Here is a 20,234-nt window from a genome sequence, read left to right on the forward strand (position 1 = left end):
CAGTCCAGTAGAAATGGACTAAGAAACTGAACTCCTAAGACCTGAACAAAAAATAGTGATATGAGATGATCAAATCCCAGCTGAATTATTAAATGTATTTGACATCATAAACTGAAGTGAGCTAGAAAAACTAATTTGTGAATCTTAGAGAATCAGAGACTATGCCTGACCAGAAAAAAAACATGAAACAATTCTTGAAAAAAGCATTTTTTAGCTTCAGCAATGGGGAAGGTGCTTCACTGATTCCAATTAGCATTAACATCATACTAGATACAGTGATTGAAAATGTAGTTGGGAAACTTACAAATAGGTTTCAAACTACTGATAGCCTGTATATCTGAGATAATCATGTTAAAGGACTATTGTTGGAGAATTCAGAAAGGTAGCTTCCATTTCTTGTCAATTTCATCACATTTTAAGGGCTCTTGACAGCCTTCATTGCAATATATTGTGAGAAATCCTTTGGTCCTACGGCAACTCAGTTAATGCCATCAACAAAGATGTGAAATGCTCTGTAAAGGTAAACCAGATAAAATGGATCAATATGGACACTGGCAATATAAACCCTCTGGCATATGAGAAATGCCATGAAGATACAGACAGGGCTGATGATATTGTGCTACTGAATGACTCTCCATAAAAACCATCCAAAAAAGGACACACAATCAATCTGATGAAAATCCCTAAAGATGTTTCAAATCGGATAGAAATATTTCTGCCTTGGATGATCTTACAATAGCTCCTTGAAGATGACTGCTTCATATATACAGGGTAGCTTAAAGTCTGTTCTGTTACTTTTCCAATTACTGTCTGAGACTGCATCTATTCAATTCTATCAAGATTGGACATTGGCTAAATTGGGAATATTTCACAAGTAGGATGAAACTCAAGGCAAAACCACAAAGTAAGGGAAATTTGCTTTCAGTTTTCTAACTTCTCCCATTTCAATGTCCTTTTCCTTGTACACAAAGAGAAACCTAGCATTTTCAAGTTCTATTTAGTCATCTAATCAGGGCAGTTGGGTGGCTCATTGGATTGAGAGCCAGGCCTAGAGACAAGGGGTCTTGGGTTCAAATGTGACCTTAGACACTTTCTAGCCGTGTGAACCAGAGCAAGTCACAACTCCATGGACTCACCCTTACCACTCTTCTGCCTTGAAGCAAACACACAGTATTGATTCTAAGATAAAGAGTAAGGGTTTTTTTAAAAAAAAGGCATTATTTACAGTAGAAAAAGCACATAGCTAGAAGTCGTTCCACCTGAGTTCAAATTCTAGGTCTGACTCCCATTAGTTATGTGACTATGAGCAAGTCACATAACTTCTATGATCTTCGTGGTTCCAGCTGTAAAAATGAGATGGCAATATTTTATGCTAGCTACATTCTAGACTGAAAAAATGAAGTTCATACACATTAAGGCAATGTCAATTTTTTATTATTATTCACATTTCCCTAAATTTAAATCATCTCTCAATTATAATATCATATTAAGGAATACCTGGCAAATTAAGTTCTACTGTGTATCACTAATAAAAAATGATATGGTAACCTTACTCCATTAAGACACTTTAATTTTGATAAAAGGATAATCCCTTAAACCAAACAACTCTAATAACAAACATTATTAATGGGGTGGGGAGATTTTGTGGGGATAGGGAGCCTTCTCAGTTTCTCATAAATCACGCTGTTAAAAAATGCATTATCAATGAATAAAGAAAATACTCTTCACAATGTAAATGAAGAATTTTCCTGATGGTAGAGCCTCTCATTATTATTATTATCACTAATAATAATAATAATAGCTGTTCAATTGTTTAAGGCTCATTAAGAGCTTTATTAAACCCTCGGGAGCTTTTCTCCCAATTAACACAGGAATTGGTGGGCTGAGACCCCAGAGACTTCCTTTATTTCAGAGGACTAAAGTTAATCCTAGGGGAATGAGGTTAATAGCATTGCTGTTCATAAAATTACTTCAGATATTGTCCTCATTGATTATAAATATACATATATATTTGTCAGTTCATCAGTTCTTTCTCTGGAGGTGGGTAGCATCTTTTCTTCCTAAGTCTTGGAACTGTTATGGATCATTGTATTGATCAGAGTAGCCAAGTCTTTCACAGTTGATCACCATTACAACATTGCTATTTCTGTGTACAATGTCCTCTCATGTCTTCTCACTTCACATTGCTTCAGTTCATATACGTCTTTTAATGTTTGTTTTTTTTTCTCAAACAATTCCCCTAATCATTTCTGATAGCACAATAGTACTTCATCACAATCACATACCATAAATAGGTCACCATTTCCCAACTGATAGTGCTATTACTGGGTCAAAAAGTATGCATAGTTTTATAGATTTGGAGTACAATTCCTAATTGTTCTCTAGAATGGTTTCACCAATTCAAAACTCCACAATAGTACATCTTTTTTTTTCCTCAAAATTTCATTGTTTGTATGTTATATTGCCAGGACTTAACTGAATATATATCAAGTAAAACATACTATATACATGTCTTTTCATTAATTCATTCATTTATGAAATCATGAATTTATTCCTTGACATCATAAGGCCATCATGAGAAAAATGTTTTTCATGTTAATTTGTATATAAATGCTTTTATTATTATCATTTGGCATTAGTTCATAATATTATCTAATTTTTACATGGGATATTGAAATAAAAGTAGAGTGGAAATGATGTATTGCAAAATAAAAGGGACTTGGAACAAATAATGTAGAAATCTTGTCATAGCTGTGTCCCTAACTAGCTATGTAATCAGGGGCAACATCTTGGCTTTTGTAAACTGAGAATATCTAAGCAGGTAATCACTAGTTTTGTGGTTCCGAGTGTCTAGTAAAATGTATACTCTGTGAAGACAAATATTGGCTTGTTTTCAATTTTCTCTCCCCAGTAACATGTAACAGTTTCTTGAATGTTTGCTACAATTTTTAATAAAGGCAGATTAAAGATAAAAATGACAAACTCTATCTGGCAGGGAGTATCATAAAGATGATAGACTACTGAAGAGGAGAGGACAACTATACTGAGGCTGCTACTTTGGGAAATTGAGTCATCAACAACCATCAGCCCCTGCCCTCTAGAAGCTGGAAATCTAAAAAAAAGACAGCATAGTTGGAACTATATAAAAATAATATGTCTACTAGAAAAATGAGAGACCTGAAATCCTAAATTATATGCAATTCTAAAATGTTCATTAAAAAGACCTTAGAAAATACACTGTTAAATTCTATTCTTTTCGCCAGTGTCACATAATACTATGACCTGCTAGCTCTTAAAACTGAACTTTTACTCAAGATTTTGTTCTCATTTCTCTTACACAAACTCTGCTTAACTTATTGAAATAATGAAAATTAAACTTATCATTTTGAATACGTAAAGAGTTAAATATCTTCCCACACTTAACAATTCTTCCTTAAGAGTACTTATCTGTACCCTTTGGAACTTATTTGAAAATACTGAGACAGATGTTGGGGGGAAGTGAGTATAAATATTTCCTTTAAAACTTTCTGAAAAGCTGCCAGCTATGCTTTATCCATAAAATCTTAAAGTATAGAAACTGTAGGAATTCATGTTTAAATAAACTTTGAAAGTGTTTCTGCAACTTTCTATCTGCAACCTACATTGTTGCTTTCTAAGACCTCTTGGAAAGCACCAGTCCTTAGAATCTAAAAATTTCATCATGGATTCTTAATTTTTAAACTGAATTTTGTTTTTTGTCACTTATCAGAAAAGTAGACTTGCATAGTCAGCCAAATGATTTCATGTTTGGTTGATTAGAACACAGTTGGAATTTCTACACTTGGCTATCTTGGTCTATAATAATTGCCTGGGTAATGACAAACCCTGTTTTTTGTTGTTGTTGAAATACCTTTTACCCTTCTGTTGTCATGGGTTTCTGGAACTCAAATACACAAATGGATCTGTATGCTTAATGATAGGGATGTTCTTTCCAGCAATACTTACAACAATCCATCCATATCTACACCTTATCAATAATTCTTGTCTATGTTCAGAACAGATTTTTCATCTAATGTTCTGGCTTTCTTCATTTCTTCTACCATTATGAAAATGTCAATAGAATGCCCAGTCTGACTATTCTTCACTCTCAACTTGTAGTTAATTCATCTTTTTCAATCACTTCTTACTTTGGTTATGTCCACTACTATTCTTGTTTGAAGTTATATGATGCCATCAGCTCGTATTTGCTCTGTGCCTTTCCATGTTCCTTTGAGTTCTAATTGTTATAAAATCTTTGCATGACATATCATTCAGAGTTTCAGAGAGAGATTTGGAATCATTAAGAGGAAGTGAGGATTTGATTGGGTGAGTAGGAGGGGAATAGGTAGTTAGTGAAATAAATTCATGATGTGCCAGAAGGAAGCTCAGAATGGGTAGTAGGGAGAAGAATGAGAGGAGGGAAGTGCAGCTTGACATGTGTACAAAAAAATAGGACAAATTTGCAACACATTGAAAGCAGTGGTCATAATCTTACTTATAAGCAAGAGCAAAATGTTAAAACAATCCTAGACATCTCATGGTTTGCAGCTAATCTATCTATAAATCACATTCTGTTTTCAGTAAAATAAAAATATAGAAAGATGTTTATTATAAAGAACTTTGTGATATTTTTAGTGTTTGAAAAGTTTTTAGTAAATAAATGTCATTTTTCCTTTGCATGGTAGCTGTGCCATTATAAATTATCTATTTTCATTTGAATAATAGTTTTGTGGCACACTAAATACTTAGTCATACCATCCATTTCTAAGCATAGAGACTGATCCTCTTTTGCAGTATTAGAACAAGTATAGGTTGGATGGCATTCACTTTTAAGTGTTGGCAAAGTACCATGTAGATGGAAAGTAATCTACTGGAGTTCAAAAGGAAACTAAGGAGAGGAAAGACTGTTACTTCTGAGAAAATAAAAGGAATCATAAGCAATAAGTGCCAGGCAGCACTTCCTTTTATCCAATTGCTATTCACCTCATAACATGCCATCTCTCATGCAATGCAATGTGGAATCACCTGTTATGCACTGAAATTTAGTCTCTTCTCACAAATAAAGTTAGGCCTAAACCCTTAGAAAAATCATTAATTGCTCATAGAAAGGGCAAACCAATCTAATGAAAATAACAATTCTACCTAGAATAAATTATTTATTCAATGCCATACCATTCGAACTACCCAAAATTATTTCATAGAGCTGGAAAAAATAGTAATAAAATTCCTTAGAAGTACAAAAGGGTAAGAATATCAAATGAATTACTGTAGAAAAAATGAAGGAAAGTGACCTTACTGTACCAGATCTCCAATTGTTTTATAAAATGACAAACATAAAAACAATCTGATACTGGCTAAGAAATAGAGTGGTGGATCAATGGAATAGATTACGCACTTGAAGAATGACCATAGTAACTTCATGTTTGAAAAACTGAAAGAACCTAACTTTTGGAAGAACTCCCTGTTCAATAAAAACTGCTGGAAAAGGTTGAAAATGGTATGGCATAAACTAGGCATAGACCAACACTTCAAGCCATATAGTATGTTAAAGTGAATATATGATTTAAAAATAAAGGGTGATACCATAAGCAAATTCAGGGAATACAAAATAGATTACCTGTCAGACCTATGGAAAAAAGAAGATTTTATGACTATACAAGACATAGGGAACATTATATAAAATTTAAAATAGGCAATTTTTACTATATTAAATTAATAAGGTTTTACAGAAACAAAACTAACGCAAATATGATCAGAAAGAAAACCACAAACTAAGGGGGAAATTATATCAAGTATCTCTGAGAAGTGCTTCATTTTTAGAATATCTAGAGAGCTGTCAAATTTATAAAAATAAAAAGCATTACCCCACTGACAAATTGTTCAAAGGATATGGATAGGCAGTTCTCAGACAAATTAAAACTATCTTCAGTCATATGAAAAAATGCTCCAAATCACTATTAATTAGAAAAATGCCAATTCAAAGAACTCTGAGATACCATCGCACACATATCAGACTGTCCAAAATAATTTTAAAAAATGATAAATGTTGGAAAGGATGTTAAAAAACTGGGACACTAATGCACTGTTGGTGTAGCTGTAAATTGTTCCAACCAATCTGCAGAGCAATTGGGAACCATGCCCAATGAGTATTCCCATTGAATGAGCAATATGGCTACTAGACCTATAGCCTAAAGACATCAAAGATAGAGGAAAAGCACCTATTTGAACAAAAATATTTACAGTATCTCTCTTTTGTTGTCAAAGAACTAGAAATTAAAGTAATGTCAATTAATTTGGGAATTACTGAACAAGTTGTGTTATATGATTGTGATGGCATACTATTATGCCATAAGAAATGCTGAATAGGACAATCATAAAAAAAAAAAAACCTGGAATGGCTTGTAGGAAGTGAAGCAAGATGAGATGAGCAAAACCAGAACCTTGTACACAATAAGAGAAATGATGTACGATGACAAAATATTAATGGTAACTTTTATTCTTCAGAAAAATAATTGTATTTCCACTTTTTAACAGTATTGATAAAGGACATTTTTATTCACCACTTTGCTTCTGTGTACATTCATGAATTCAGAATGCCCAGATGTACACAAGTAGCTCAAATGTTGCATTTAAACTACCATTTCCTTGGCTATGAATTTCAGTTCTTGGAAAATTGTGTGGAATTCTCTTTCTTCTGGTGTTTTTAATTGACCTCTTTAGTGGTGGATCCAGAAGAAGCAACTCCACATAGCACTATTCTACTAGCAATGGGTTCCTGAGAATTCACCATGCATACTTCCTAATATAGTTTAATAATAATAATAAGATTACAGACCTTTTCAAATTATTTCTGCTGTTATTCAAGTTCTAACTTCTCAGCAGTCTCTTTTCTAGTCAGTTGATCATTTTATTATATTTGTCAACAACCTGTACTGTTTCCTCATCACCTTGGATTTTCTTATTCTCTTCTGTGGCTTTCATATTAATAAATATAATTCAAAAAATTAAATCATAAAATTCAAGTTATTCCTTGAAAGATATTTCATCTTGACTTCTCATCTTCAACCTTGTATTTCTCAAGGTCCTGGAGCATGTTTCCAATGTCTTCTTTTTTAAATAACCTTTGTCAACTGTGATGGTGATTGTATTCTCCTTCTCTGTGCTCTTATCCATAGAAGACACATTTAGAATGAAATTTCCATCAATTTCAAATATTAATTCAATCTGAGTAATGCCCCCGGGGTATGAAGGGGTGATTCCTGTGAGTGCAAGCTTGCCATGCAGAATGGTATCCTTTGTCATTGTTCTCTCATCTTCATAAACCTGAAAAATTGCATCAGGCTTGTTGTGTGATTAGATGATAAAGGTCTATGTCTGCTTAATGGGGATGGTAGTTTTGCTTTTGATCAGAAATGTCACAATTTGACCAGCAGTTTTAATACCAAGGGAAAGAATAATGACATCCGAAAGTTGCAATTCCTGGTTATTATCTAGATAAGATGGCAGCCTGTTCCGCTGTATCATAGACAACAGTTTCACCAGCAGTGACACTCTTCTTGAACTTATTGCTACTGAAACAGTCCTGCAGAAGGTTTTTGATATGGAAGCCACATGTAAAACCACTCATCAAGACAATGTCATGAATGTGTGATTTATCTCAATGACAAACCTTACAACCTTTTCCACAGGGTTCGAGGTGCTACAAAAGAGGTCAGCATTTACTTCACAACAGGCATAGCTGGTAGAATTATTATAGAAGTCAATATATTCATAAATGGAGTCAATCTCAATTCTGGCCATGGTACTAGAAGAGAGGGTATACTGTGCATATTCAATCAGCAATGAAATGGCTGACCATATGGTTTTCTCAGTTCTTCCCACCCAAATGAGCTTCCTTAGCTTTGAAATTGATTTTTAAAATGCAATCTTTGGTGGTTAAAATGGAAATATCAAAAGTGCCTCCACCCAGGACAAATATCAATGCAGTTCTCTTGGTATCAATTTTTTGTGCAAGTCATAAGCAATAGCAATAATATGTGGCTCATTGATAATTCAGAGCGCATTGAGGCCACTGATGTTTTCAACATCTTTGGAGTCTGAACCATTGTAGTAAGTGACTATAGTGGCAACTACACGTTTAACAGTCTTGCCAAGGTAAGATGCACCAATTTATTTCATCTTTTTCAAGATCATAGAAGACACTTCTGGATAGAAATTTTTGGTCCTCTTGTTGTCCTCTGTTTTAACCATAGGCCTGTCTGCATCATCCCCCACTGTGAAAGGCCAGTGCTTCATATCTGGATGTAAAATTGCATCACCAAATCTGTGACTAATCAAGCATTTGGTATCAAAGACTGTGTTGGCAGGGTTCATTGCAATTTGATTCTTTGCAGCATCACTTATTAAACAGTCTTTCTTAATGAAGGTAACATATCTTGGTTTTTCCTATTTCCTTATTCATTATCAATGATCTCTATTTTCAATGATTTCTCCTTTTTTTGGATGACTCACACACAGGAATAAGTGGTACAAAATCAATGCCCGCTGTCCTTAGATATGGTTGCTAGACTGTCCAGTTCATAGTTGTCCAATTCATAGAGCAAGAAGGGTTTGCTTTTACTTTGAGCTAATTTCAAAAAAAAATTCTGTTGGGACATGTAGTTTCTCATTTACCTTCTTGTTAGATTTGGGTATTTATTTTAAAAACTATTATTAAAGTCTCCTGAGAATACTCTTTTAACATTTAGGTATTTATGTTATATTTCATTTAGATATTCCTTTATGTACTTAGATATTATGCCATTTGATGAATACATATGTATATATGTATATATATAAAATATTGGTATTGTTTCACCTTTTTTGTTTTAGGTGAAGCTGTAATTATGATAGCAACTTCTTTTTGATAAATTTAGTTGAACTATAAAAAAAGTTTATTCCAATACTTTACTTTAAACATTTATGTGTGTAAATGTTTTAAGCACCCTAATATATTGAGAAGTATAGGGTTATTTTCCCTAATCCATTTTACTGAATTTTTAAATTTTATCACTAAGTTCATTACATTAATATTTTATTTGTTTAGTACATTAATGTACATTATCAGATTTGATCTTCTTCATAAATTTCTATTATATTCTTTTTTGAAACAAAAACAATAGCAAGTACCTGCAGATCATTTTTCTTGAAATATAGTTAAACCTGGGTACTTGACAATTTCAGAACTCATTGAATTTGCTATTCACTGAATTTTGATGAGAAAAAATTGTCATGGTATTCAACATTTGCTTGGCACTCAACACACTTGCTTCAACTTCTTAGTGTCATGATATCAGAAAGCATATGCCTACTCTAGCTGAAACAAAGGATCATATGTTAGTTTCAGGAACGTAAAGAAGAGCTCAACACTGAGAAGCTTCAAGAACCTTAAAGGAAGCAGTAACAACTAGTAGGGGGAGTTTTTTTCAGGTGAGGAGGAGGCAAGGGAGGATGCCCCCACTTTAAATGTTTGAAAAATGGGTGGAAGTATAAAACTTTGTTGAAAAATATCCCTTGGATAAAGCTTTAACAAGCAGAATTGTAAGTTTGCTAAATGACCAGACCAATTCCCACTTTAAAGGAATTTTAATACACAGACAAAAATAAATATCATTGAATAGGTTTCTTGTTAAGCTTATACTTGATGAATCTCAAGCAAGGTTCAGTGGTTATAAGGGACAGGAAAGAGAAAGAAATAGAACTCCAGAAGGGCAGTTGCCCTCAGATATAATGAAAGGCAACTCATCATCCAGAAAATAACATTTCTCCACCCCACCATTCTTTCAGTACAGGCAAATTTAAGTTAAAATTATTTTATTTAATCTAAGTATTGTCTTTATAGCTATATATTATTAATGTTTATTTAGTAAAATACAACTCCATCAATACATGTAATGCCTTATAAAATCTGGGTTTTCTGGCAGTCTAGAATGGATTAATTCAATTTACATTATTCTTTATGGGAAAATTTCATTTGTTTCTCTACCTGCCTTCTGGAATGAATTAATAATGAGTACCAAGGTACCACTGTAATCTAATCCAATGATCCATTTTCACATATGGATAAAATCTATTTTATACTTCCTCTGCCCAAGTAAGAAAAGAATATTATCCAAGTGGCCTTGCACAGTTCCCCCATTTCTTTATCTGAATGATTTTCACTAAATCTAAGAAATGCAAATTTAATTCTCCTTCCTCTCATCTAGAATATTTTGTTTGACTTTCTTCTATATAAATATATAGATTTCTCCTCCCTTTGTTCTTTAAATGACCCTCAGAAAAAGTAGAACAATAGTTGAATCTTTTCATAACATAAGACCTTTGACACACATATATATAGGGTACCCAGGGAAGACGAGGAAGTGTGGTGTGAGAGCTTGCCAAGAACTTTAGAATGCTATTTATCTATCTTTCAAGTGTTTTTTTTAAATCTTTTTGTTCTATATAACTTTTAAAAAAGATTTTCAGTTACATGTAGAAACAATTTTTCACAATTATTTCCTAACATTTTGTGATTCAGATTTTCTTCTCTTCCTCCTCTCCATCTATGAGTTGGCACATAGTCTGATATAGGTTACACTAGCACTTTCAGGCAATCCATATTTTCATTTTCCTCATACCATAACCAAAAACACATTTCACACATACAATAAAAAGTCTTGACAGAAATAAAGTGAAAAGACAGTATGCTTTTGATTTGCAGTCAGACTCCAACAGTTCTTTCTTTGATTATGGATAGCATTTTTTTATTTTGAGTCCCTTGAGGTTATCTTGGAACTTTTTTTTTTCAATAAGTATAGTTTAGTCCATCACAGTGAATCATCATACCATATTTTTGTTACTGTATATGCTGGCCTTCTTGTTCTTGCATCAGTTTATATGTCTTTCCAGACTTTTCTGAACTCATTTTGTTCATTTATTATGACAACTTGTTCAGCCATTCCCTAATTGATGGACACCCACTCAGATTACAATTATTTCCCATTAAAAGGAACTGCTAAAATACTGTTTTACAAGGAGGCCCTTTTCTCCTATCTCTGATCTCTTTGAGATACAATCCTAGTAATATTACTAAGTCAAAAGGTATAAATAGGTTTATTGCCCTTTGGGCATGGTCCTATTTTGTTCTTCAAAATGCTTGTATCCGTTCATAGTTCCACCAAAAGTTTATTAGTGTCCCAATTTTCCCACATTCACTTCATCATATATCATTTTCTTTTTTGATTAAATTAGCCAATCCAATAGGTGTGAAACAATACATCAATATTGTTTTAATTTGCATTTCTATAATAAATAATGTTTTGGAACACTTTTATATAACAATAGATAATTTTAATTTCTTCATCTGGGAAGAGCCTGTTCATATCCCTTGATCACTTATCATTTGGGGAATGCTTTGTATTCTTATAAATTTGATTTGTTTCTTTCTATATATGAGAAATGAGGCTTTTGTGAGAAAGAATTGCAATTTTTTCCCCAAATTTGTTGTTCCTCTTCTAATTTTGTTTGCATTAATTTTGGTTATACAAAAGTCTTTTAAATTTAATGTAATCAAAATTATCTGTTTTGTTTCTCATAATATTCTTTGTCTTGGTCGTCATAAATTCTTCCCCTATATATGTCTGAGAGGTAAACTTTTCTTTATGTTATATGGAATATTGACCCTGATATTGATTAGTGAAACTAGTTGTCACTAGTTGGCTCATTGTCTTTACTTACTTGGATACAACTTTAAGATAGAGATACTTGTTTATATATATATATATATATGTATATATATATATATATATATAAGAATTTAGTCAGAGAGTGTTTTGGGATTTTAGTTATTGATAAGGAGATTTTATAGAGTAGTTTGGGTGAATTTTCAAATGCAGAAGAATTTCTTTTTGCAATGAAAGGGGAGTGGGTGGAGTATTTAGTTCCCTTAGTATTAAGTCATCCTTAGTTTGTAATCCTCATATTTAACCTTTATAACACAAATAAATATATTTTTATATATATTATAGAGTCTCCAAGACAGTTTGTGCACTGAGCCCAGTGAAGGAAGATTTATTCTTGGACTTTCCTTCAAGGAAAAAAACTGGGATACTTTGTGGACACAAGGCAAAGTATCTAGTCAGTCTCCATCCTAATAATACATTTTATAATCCTATTATTACATTGTCGAGTGCAAAATATGCACATATAAATCAATAGAATTTCTATTTTCCCCAACAAATCTGAACCATAACATAGAAAAAAGGAAATTCCTTTTAAAATGACCATAGAAAATATACCATAACTGTGACTATACCTACCAAAACAATTTTATTATATTGGCCCAGTCTATCCGGGGGCAATGATGAGATTAACTTTTCTATTTATTTTTCTATTAATCGTGGCAGTCTATATTTTTGTAATTATTCAACTATTTCACTTAGATTATCAGATTTATTGGCACATACCTGGCCAAAATAACTCCAAATAATTGTTTTAATTCCTTCTTTTTCACTTTTGATAGTGGTAACTGGGTTTCCTTCTTTCTTTTTTAAATTAAATTAACCAATGGTTTTTCTATTTGATTTTTTTTATAAAACCAACTCATCTTATTTATTAGTACAGTGATCTTTTAAATTTTAATATTATTATTTTCTTCTTTGATTTTCAGGATTAGCAATTTCTTGTTTAATTGAGGATTTTTAATTTATTCTTTTCCTAGTTTTTTTTTAGTTGCATGCCCAATTCATTTATTTGTTCTTTATCTATTTTATTGATGTAGGTAAGCATTTAGAGATATAAATTTCCCTCTAAGTAAAGTTTGGCTGCTTCCCATGAATTTTGGTATGTTATCTCCTCATTGTCATTTTCTTTAATGAAGTTATCAATTCGCTATGATTTTTCTTTTATCCATTTATTTTTCAGAATAAAATTATTTAATTTCCAATTAATTTTTAGACTTTTTTCCCTCCTGTACTTTATTCACTTTGATTTTAATTGCATTATAGACTAAAAAGGATTCATTTAATATCTCTGCTTTTCTACATTGATTGTGAAGTACTTATGCCCCTTTAAGCATTGGCATACATTTTTATTTGGTATATATATATATTTATATATATATAATTAATTTAAAAATTAATAGATATTACATATATATGATGATATTGGTCATTGTCCACAATGTCTTTTGTTAATATGCAATTTTCTTCCTCATCTCTTTTAATTAAATCAATTTTGACTTTTTTTTGTCTCCAATCATGATAGCTACTCCCTATTTTTTACTTTAATTGAAGCATAATAGATTCTATTCCAATCCCTTACTTTTACTCTTTGAAATTCTCCTTACTTTAAATGTCTTTCTTGTTGACAGCATATTGTGAGATTTTGATATTTAATCATCCATGCTGCAATCCTCTTCTGTTTTATGGGTGAGTTCATCCCATTTACATTCGCAGTTATGAGTATAAATTCTGTTTCCCTCCATTTTATTTTCCTTCTTTTTACCGTTTTCCTTTCTGGCTTTTCCTTATTAGCAAATGTTTTGCTTCCAACCACTGCCACCCTCAATTTGTTTTCCTTTTTGTCCACCCCTCCCTTCTTTTATTCTCCTTTCCCATTGCTGAGTAAGGGAAATGTATACTCCAAACAAGGGAAGATTTTCCCAGGTAGAATAAACGGATGAGGACAATTTGTCCCAGAGGTCATATTGGTAGCTAAAGTAGTCACTTTGGAAAATTTAGAGCTCATTCAGACCTCAAAGATACCAAAGTCATTCACTCAGGCCATAACCAATTATCCTGATTTTTATTTTGCCACACAACTTTGATGACTCTGGAGTAAAGAATGAGGTTAACAACTTTGTGCATCTCTGTCTCACTTAAATCTAATTCACACAAGAATCAAGACATCACCCAATGATGCCATTGATGTTCTTTGAAATGAAAGATGAACAACAATAATCTTTGACCTTTGTTCCATATGAATAGGGTTGTATTTTTAATTTGCTTTTTTCACTTAATCTATATTTTCCTTAGTATAAATTATTTAAGGCTTGTCTTACTTCAACATCTATCTTCTCATTAAGAAATATTCTCATTTCTGATGAAATTTTTGGATCCAAGTCAACTTATTATACTTTTTGATATATCACATTCAAACATATATTTTCATTTCAGAAACAAATGAGCAATGCTATGTAATTAAAATTGTTTTTGTTAGAGGATGGATCCAAGATAGAAGATTAGGGACAGTCACCCAGCTGAACTCTCCCAACATTCTCCTCCAAGCAACATTAAAATAATTCTTTGAAGCAAATTTTGAAAGGGCAGAGCCAACAAAAATTCTGGGTGAAATATTTTTCCAGCTGAAATAAATTTAAGAGGTAGGCAGGAGAAATCTGCCATACCAATGAATAGGTCTGGTGGAGATCTCTCCAGAGTCCATACATGTGTCTAGGCAATAGAAGCTAATGTAGAAGTATCACTTTGAGAAGCTCTCAGCCTAGAGACTGTGAAAGGACTGGACAACTCCTCAAAAAGAGATTAGAGGACACCATTTGCTGGTACCATGTTATAGCTAAAGATAATTGACAACTCTAGTGCCCACAGAAAGTTCTGCCTTGCAATTCCAGAGATAAGAGCACTAATGGATAGACACAAGGTAGCAGGGGCCCTGATGACAGTACCAAAGAGAAAGAAGAGCTCACTGGAAGTTAATTTCTTTACAATAAATCAAGAAATACTAAATAATACAAAGTCAAACTAATGAAGAAAATTGCAGAAAATATGAAATAGCATCCTTTTTTAATAACTAAACTGGAAAATAAATGCTACTGAGAGAAAGATATGTAAGATTAAAGAAAAAGGCAGTGATGTTCAGGGTGAAAATATTTTGCTGGAGTGCAAGGGAAAGAATGTTCCTGGGGCTTCCTTGGACTTCTGAGAGAGAGACTTCTCAAGGGGTTAACTGTCAGCCTGAAGGAGGGAGTTTGGAAGCAGTGAAAGAAGTTACAGCTTCTGGACTTGGCTCTCCCTCTGATCCAGCCAGTGATCCTTGGTGTCCTCCTACTTTGGTCCTGTTCTTCCCTGAGAGATTCCAGTCAACCCTTTCCAATAAAGATTCCTTCTGTGTGAGAGACTTTTGAAGAAGAAGCCAGCATACCTGTACCTGAACTGCATCTGTATAACTCCACAGGTTCCAGCCTGTTTCTGTGGTGATCAGGATAATTTTGATCATCACCCTGATTCAGACAACTTGCTCTGTACCTCTACCAGAAACTGTTTTGGAGTCTTAGGAAAGCTAGATCAGGGAATTTGGGGTTTATAGTGTTGTCAGGTCAGGGTTGTGAGATAGCTTGGAAGACCAGAAGGCAAGACCTTTGCAAGCCTTTTAGAGGCGGGTTGAGACTAGTTCAAATAGATTAGGGGTTCTCCTTAGCCCTCCTCCTTCACCCAGTCCTGGTTTACTATTGTATTATAAACCTTTTATTGAAACTTCTACAATAGTCAGATTGTGTTTTTATATCTCCAGGCCTGAGGTTAGCCGTCTTGCCCTTTGAGCCAGGGAGGAAAACAACAACAGACTTATGGTTCACCAACCTGATTAAGCAATGAAAGTCACATCTTTCATTATCCATCTCTAGAGAGAGAACTGATGGACTCTGAGTTCGAATTGAAGTATAATTTTTTTCAGTTTCTTCATTTTTTCTTTTGAAACATATCTAATATGGAAATGTTTAACATGATTTCATATGTATAAATGATATATTTCTTGCCTTCTCAATGCCAATTTGAATTTGGAATTCAAAATTTGAAAAGAAAATGATGCTAATATTTTATAGACAATAAATTCAACATTTTTTATATTTTATAGACAATAAATTCAACATTTTTTGTTTTATTTTTAAGTTAACTGTGCTCTAAAGACTGGAGTCCATGCTCTAGAAGAGCTGTCACTCGTCTTTGACTAACCCACTTTTAATCATGCTTTTCTGAGTTATATAGTTATATAAGCTAATCATAATTAGTTGACACCTAAAATAGTTATGATTCAACCCAGGTAACTTACCACCTGCTGCCCATGTCCCTCTTCACCTCTGNATTTAAAAATTAATAGATATTACATATATATGATGATATTGGTCATTGTCCACAATGTCTTTTGTTAATATGCAATTTTCTTCCTCATCTCTTTTAATTAAATCAATTTTGACTTTTTTTTGTCTCCAATCATGATAGCTACTCCCTATTTTTTACTTTAATTGAAGCATAATAGATTCTATTCCAATCCCTTACTTTTACTCTTTGAAATTCTCCTTACTTTAAATGTCTTTCTTGTTGACAGCATATTGTGAGATTTTGATATTTAATCATCCATGCTGCAATCCTCTTCTGTTTTATGGGTGAGTTCATCCCATTTACATTCGCAGTTATGAGTATAAATTCTGTTTCCCTCCATTTTATTTTCCTTCTTTTTACCGTTTTCCTTTCTGGCTTTTCCTTATTAGCAAATGTTTTGCTTCCAACCACTGCCACCCTCAATTTGTTTTCCTTTTTGTCCACCCCTCCCTTCTTTTATTCTCCTTTCCCATTGCTGAGTAAGGGAAATGTATACTCCAAACAAGGGAAGATTTTCCCAGGTAGAATAAACGGATGAGGACAATTTGTCCCAGAGGTCATATTGGTAGCTAAAGTAGTCACTTTGGAAAATTTAGAGCTCATTCAGACCTCAAAGATACCAAAGTCATTCACTCAGGCCATAACCAATTATCCTGATTTTTATTTTGCCACACAACTTTGATGACTCTGGAGTAAAGAATGAGGTTAACAACTTTGTGCATCTCTGTCTCACTTAAATCTAATTCACACAAGAATCAAGACATCACCCAATGATGCCATTGATGTTCTTTGAAATGAAAGATGAACAACAATAATCTTTGACCTTTGTTCCATATGAATAGGGTTGTATTTTTAATTTGCTTTTTTCACTTAATCTATATTTTCCTTAGTATAAATTATTTAAGGCTTGTCTTACTTCAACATCTATCTTCTCATTAAGAAATATTCTCATTTCTGATGAAATTTTTGGATCCAAGTCAACTTATTATACTTTTTGATATATCACATTCAAACATATATTTTCATTTCAGAAACAAATGAGCAATGCTATGTAATTAAAATTGTTTTTGTTAGAGGATGGATCCAAGATAGAAGATTAGGGACAGTCACCCAGCTGAACTCTCCCAACATTCTCCTCCAAGCAACATTAAAATAATTCTTTGAAGCAAATTTTGAAAGGGCAGAGCCAACAAAAATTCTGGGTGAAATATTTTTCCAGCTGAAATAAATTTAAGAGGTAGGCAGGAGAAATCTGCCATACCAATGAATAGGTCTGGTGGAGATCTCTCCAGAGTCCATACATGTGTCTAGGCAATAGAAGCTAATGTAGAAGTATCACTTTGAGAAGCTCTCAGCCTAGAGACTGTGAAAGGACTGGACAACTCCTCAAAAAGAGATTAGAGGACACCATTTGCTGGTACCATGTTATAGCTAAAGATAATTGACAACTCTAGTGCCCACAGAAAGTTCTGCCTTGCAATTCCAGAGATAAGAGCACTAATGGATAGACACAAGGTAGCAGGGGCCCTGATGACAGTACCAAAGAGAAAGAAGAGCTCACTGGAAGTTAATTTCTTTACAATAAATCAAGAAATACTAAATAATACAAAGTCAAACTAATGAAGAAAATTGCAGAAAATATGAAATAGCATCCTTTTTTAATAACTAAACTGGAAAATAAATGCTACTGAGAGAAAGATATGTAAGATTAAAGAAAAAGGCAGTGATGTTCAGGGTGAAAATATTTTGCTGGAGTGCAAGGGAAAGAATGTTCCTGGGGCTTCCTTGGACTTCTGAGAGAGAGACTTCTCAAGGGGTTAACTGTCAGCCTGAAGGAGGGAGTTTGGAAGCAGTGAAAGAAGTTACAGCTTCTGGACTTGGCTCTCCCTCTGATCCAGCCAGTGATCCTTGGTGTCCTCCTACTTTGGTCCTGTTCTTCCCTGAGAGATTCCAGTCAACCCTTTCCAATAAAGATTCCTTCTGTGTGAGAGACTTTTGAAGAAGAAGCCAGCATACCTGTACCTGAACTGCATCTGTATAACTCCACAGGTTCCAGCCTGTTTCTGTGGTGATCAGGATAATTTTGATCATCACCCTGATTCAGACAACTTGCTCTGTACCTCTACCAGAAACTGTTTTGGAGTCTTAGGAAAGCTAGATCAGGGAATTTGGGGTTTATAGTGTTGTCAGGTCAGGGTTGTGAGATAGCTTGGAAGACCAGAAGGCAAGACCTTTGCAAGCCTTTTAGAGGCGGGTTGAGACTAGTTCAAATAGATTAGGGGTTCTCCTTAGCCCTCCTCCTTCACCCAGTCCTGGTTTACTATTGTATTATAAACCTTTTATTGAAACTTCTACAATAGTCAGATTGTGTTTTTATATCTCCAGGCCTGAGGTTAGCCGTCTTGCCCTTTGAGCCAGGGAGGAAAACAACAACAGACTTATGGTTCACCAACCTGATTAAGCAATGAAAGTCACATCTTTCATTATCCATCTCTAGAGAGAGAACTGATGGACTCTGAGTTCGAATTGAAGTATAATTTTTTTCAGTTTCTTCATTTTTTCTTTTGAAACATATCTAATATGGAAATGTTTAACATGATTTCATATGTATAAATGATATATTTCTTGCCTTCTCAATGCCAATTTGAATTTGGAATTCAAAATTTGAAAAGAAAATGATGCTAATATTTTATAGACAATAAATTCAACATTTTTTATATTTTATAGACAATAAATTCAACATTTTTTGTTTTATTTTTAAGTTAACTGTGCTCTAAAGACTGGAGTCCATGCTCTAGAAGAGCTGTCACTCGTCTTTGACTAACCCACTTTTAATCATGCTTTTCTGAGTTATATAGTTATATAAGCTAATCATAATTAGTTGACACCTAAAATAGTTATGATTCAACCCAGGTAACTTACCACCTGCTGCCCATGTCCCTCTTCACCTCTGCCAGCAGCTCCCCCACTATGCTTTTATTTCAGGAATGGTAACAAAATCCATACTACTATTACTTCAGAAAGGGAATGTTAAACAATTATGCTACTATTTCTATCACCAGTACTGACTTTTCAGATTAAGATATCCTTCCCTGGACACTATTAGATTACATTTATTTTGTTCCCCTACAGGAATATATTTTCCTTGAGATTAGGAACTGTTTGGCTTTGTATTTTTGTCTCTAGTGCTTAGGGCAGAGCTTATTAATCAATCAATTAATAATCATTTATGAAGTCTTTGCTATTTTCCAGGACCAGTAGATAAAAATTAACTAGAGATAAAACTTAAAAGTAAAAAATTAGTCCAAGTAGTTCATATTCTAATAGAGGAAGCAATATTCATATAAACAGGTACACCCAAATTATAAACAGAATAAATGGAAGGTAATCTTAGGTGAGAAACTAGAAGCCTCCCACCCCAAAAAAAGGAAAGGTTTCATACATCAAGTAGTATTTGAACTGAGTCTTACTGAAGGTCAGGAAACTGTAGAATTGATAAAAGAGAGCATTCAAGATAACTGGTGCAGACGTACACGGAGGGAAGGTGGAGTATAATAAATGAGAAATCAAATGTAGAGCAGTATAATTTTCATTTATTAATTAATACCATTATTATGCTCACAAGATATTTTCTTTGATGAAATAGTTTGATAACTACATTTCCAAAAGTGTTAAATTTGGGCTTTCCCCTGTAGCTTGTGGATTCTATGGAACTATCCATTGATCTAAATCTAATAGCACCTAAAAATTTATTTAATTAGATCTTATCCTCTTAAATTCAAGTAATGTGTTTCATTAAGTTTTCTGGGAGGATATTAATTCTAAAGTTGCCTAGCCTGCCTATCTTTAATATTAGTTAAATTTGGCTTTCATTTAATTTTTATCTGATTTTTGTGATTCCATCTGTTCATTTTTGTTCTATCTCCATCTCTTTTGTTTGTAGAAAGTTCATTGCTATATTAAGATTTATCACTATTTCTTTACTGTGGAAAGTCAATTATTATTTTGTCTTACTGGTTCTTCCCTTTGTCACCCTTTCATTTTTTCTTGAATTTCTAAATAACACTGGAATGTCCTTTA

General features: G+C 33.3%; 1 pseudogene; it reads right to left on the minus strand.

Annotated features, from left to right (window-relative positions):
- Positions 1-7,041: 7,041 nt before the first annotated feature.
- On the minus strand, positions 7,042-15,273 carry LOC123241868 (annotated as a pseudogene).
- Between the last annotated feature and the right edge of the window lie 4,961 nt (positions 15,274-20,234).

Source organism: Gracilinanus agilis, chromosome 3 (genome assembly GCF_016433145.1).
Source record: "Gracilinanus agilis isolate LMUSP501 chromosome 3, AgileGrace, whole genome shotgun sequence".
NCBI classification, from domain to species: Eukaryota; Metazoa; Chordata; class Mammalia; order Didelphimorphia; family Didelphidae; genus Gracilinanus; species Gracilinanus agilis.